The sequence below is a fragment of the Triturus cristatus genome, chromosome 1_1 (assembly GCF_964204655.1).
Source record: "Triturus cristatus chromosome 1_1, aTriCri1.1, whole genome shotgun sequence".
Lineage (NCBI taxonomy): Eukaryota > Metazoa > Chordata > Amphibia > Caudata > Salamandridae > Triturus > Triturus cristatus.
The window spans coordinates 659743236-659746814 of NC_140579.1; the positions used below are offsets into that span (position 1 = coordinate 659743236).

A 3579-nucleotide genomic window follows, 5' to 3' on the forward strand; every position below is an offset into this window, starting at 1 on the left:
CACGCTTCTCCTTGGATGCAAGGCGCTTTTCTTGATGTGGTGCAATGCGACAACTACGATGGCTGTGATGGCGACATGCTTCTTCCTCGATGCAAGACTCTTCTCTTGATGCGGTGCAATGCATCAGCTACCATGGCTGCGATGACGACACGCTTCTTCGGCGTTGCGAGACACTTCTTCGGCGTTGCGAGACACTTCCTGGATGATGCGAGACGCTTCCGCTCAATGCGATGCTACAGCGGCGACACACTTTACGAGATGTGACGACAACAGCTCTGAGTTTAGCAAAAGTACACACAAAGTTCCTTTCTCCTCTCTTTGGCAGTAAGGCAACCACTGCAGGCCAATCCCCCAGTTTCAGGGATAGTTTCCTCCTCAGCTTCTTCTGGTTCCTCCCTCAGCAGAGGTTCTTCTTGTTTTCCCAAAGTGATCTAAATTCTTGGGATCAGGGTCCCAATATTTATACCCAGAAATCCTTTGTCCTCTGAAGGCAGAGGGGCCTTTGCCCAGTCCAAACCAGTTCCTGAGCACTCTGTTTACCAGACCTCTCCTTTCCTTTCACAGTGCAGGGCAGAAATATTAGACGCCCCACAGGAGGTGGACCCAGCATTGTGGAAGGCAAGTACAGCACTGGAGCACTTTGCTGACAGGATTCCTTCTCTTCATTCACTGTGCAGGGCAGAGACATCAGCCGCTCCCCAGGAGGTGGAGCCAGCATTGTGGAAGGCAGGCACAGCCCTATTCAGCTCCCAGGTGCAACTCCTCCCACCCATCTGGATGCAGATCTCTCTATTCACCACTGGGACACCTCACCCTGTCTCCTGGAATTCCCCAGCCCTGTCACTCAAACTCCAGACAAAGGAATACACACAGCCTAGAAGAGGCAGGTTTGAATGGTTAGACAAGAAAATGCCTACTTTCTAAAAGTGGCATTTTCAAACACAGAATGTTAAAACCAACTTTACTAAAAGATGTATTTTATCATCCTGAGTTCAGGCATACTAAATTCGAATTTCTACCATGTTCTCTGAGTCAGTTAGGATTATAAAATGTCATAACCAAACTGCCCATTCTGGCCTATGGAGAACAGGTAGCCTTGCAATAGTGAAAAATGACAATGGCTGTAATTCACTATTAGAACATGCCACACACACCAGGGCATGTCCTACCTTATCCTTACAATGCACCCTGCCCTTGGGCCTACCATAGGGGTGTCTGATATGAAGAAAAGGGAAGGTTTAAGGACTGGCAAGTGGGTGCACTTGCCCAGTCAGCATGACAGTATCAAACTGCACGCAGGTTCTGCAATGGCAGACCTTAGACACATGTTTACAGGCTGCTTCTGTGGGTGGCACAACCAGTGCTGCATGCCCACAGCAGTATTTGGATTACAAGCCCTGGGCACTCCTGGTGCACTGTACTAGGGTCTGACAAGTAAACCAAACCAACCAATCATGGAATCACAAATCATACATCAATTTACAACAGGGAACACTTGCACTGTGACACTGGACAGCAGTACATACATGAGGCACAACGAAAAATGGAAGGGAGACTCACGCCAATGTGCCAGGTCTAACACTCAAAAAGAGACGGATTGGACAGCTACTTCATCTAAGCCATGCTTCATTAAGTCACCTTCTTCAAACTGTATTTTCTGCTGATGAATTCCTTCCTTGGCTAGGCCAAAGAGCCACCTCAGGTTAATGTTGGTAATCCACTTTGCAGTAGTGCTGCATTGCTGATGCAATACATTGGAGAAAAGCACCAAATAGAAGTGGTCGTTCTCAGAGCAAAACCGAAATCCTCTTTCTTCATATGCTGTTTAATGGCTTTGCAGGTATTCCAGCACACAATGAACAAAAAACACATGGCAAAGGGAATGTCGTTTTCTTTCACAATATCAAAAGCATGTGCACTTAGTGTTTCATCTCTAAAAAACCTGGCAAAGTATTCTTTCTATCATATTCACAAAACCAGAGAATCTCTGCAAGATTTTCATCCTTTACAGATTGCGCAAGGAATCGCCGAAGGGTCTCTGTAGCAGCTGGTCTGGTGGTAATTATCATATAACACTCAGAAAGCTACTGTTTCCTTTTTAAGCTGGTCACTGTTTTGCAAATGCTTGGGTATTTTAAGTTCATCAAAGCCATCAATAAAGAAGAGCTGACTTTTTTTCCCACTACTTCTCACATTCAATGGAAGTCTGCAACAGTCTCCAGCCCAGCACTCAAGTTATATTCTCTACAGTGGATATAAGAAACAAATTCAAACCTGTCCTGGAAGAACTCTCCCAATGAGATCCAGATGTTTCCTTCTGGTTGAAATGATTTCATGCATTTTCTTGTTCTCGTGACGGTAGTTCTTTACGATGAGAACTCTGGTGTACCTTTCTTTAAATGTCACATGTTCACCCATCTGCTTGCTATCATCTCTCATTATCCTGAATCGCTTCTTTTTTTCTTTTAAACATACTTTTATTGTTATTTCGAATAATATAGTGGGCATGTATAAGAGAGCATGAGCCATCAAATGATGCACATAATAAATCATTTCCACTTACATTCACTGTCTATAATTAAATCCACTACTGGCTTCAAACCATTAAAAAAATTCCAGATAATCATAGTTCTTTACATGTTAGCAATAACCATATACAGTGATTCCGGCCATGGTAAGCTCTAAATTCTGTGTTAAAAAAAAGTTATCACCCCCCCACACAAAGACGCTACTCGTGTTTTCATTGTGACCACACACTCTCCCTCAACATAAAAGCAGCACGCGGTAGACGCAAGCAGTTCCTTTGGGGGTGATCACTTTTTTCCTGACACGCCCACCTCATAATCTAGGCTGACGTTTCAACACCATAAGCAATGCGCATCGATACTATAGCTCAATGCAGAACGTGCAGGGCACGCAAATATGTCTTCTCTCTCCTTTACTACTTTTTAGAATCGCTACTTCAAGACGCTACTCGCATAGTAGCCCTGCCCACCTAAATGCCCACCGAAACGAGCGCCAGCTGCAGCAATAAAACCGGCATAAAAGCAGATCAGCTCCAGGCACCAACATCCGACGGAGCTCCTGACCGGACCATAAGTTTAACAGTGGGACTGCAGATCACGCCTAGTAAGTGCTAAGACCTGGTTCTCGCTCGCTGTACAGCCACCAGTCGCACTGCCTCCGGCCGCAACTGAGTGTCCCTTTCATTTTTCCGCTTGCAGCCACAGACCAGGTTTCACCTGCTCACATACTTGTTTTCTTCTTTTCCTTAACCCCAAGAGTGCACAGGATTCTCGCACCCCCGGCAGAGACCCTGGGAGTTTGTCCTTTGAAATTAGGAGTAAGCATTGACACTGTATATATAATTATTTATTTATTATAATTAATTATTTATTATTTATTATTTATTATTTATTTATAATTATTTATTTATTATTTATTTATTTATTATTTATAATTATTTTATTATTTATATATAAGAGCACACACTCTCCAACATTAGATGCGCACTCGGAAGGTGTCAGGGTGGTGGTAGGGCGGTTTACTACATTTTATGTTTATCCCACATGTTTCTTT

The 3579-nt window shown here is 43.9% G+C and overlaps 1 pseudogene; it reads right to left on the bottom strand.

Moving 5' to 3' along the window:
- Positions 1–1582: 1582 nt before the first annotated feature.
- On the bottom strand, positions 1583–2508 carry LOC146870808 (NACHT, LRR and PYD domains-containing protein 3-like; annotated as a pseudogene).
- Between the last annotated feature and the right edge of the window lie 1071 nt (positions 2509–3579).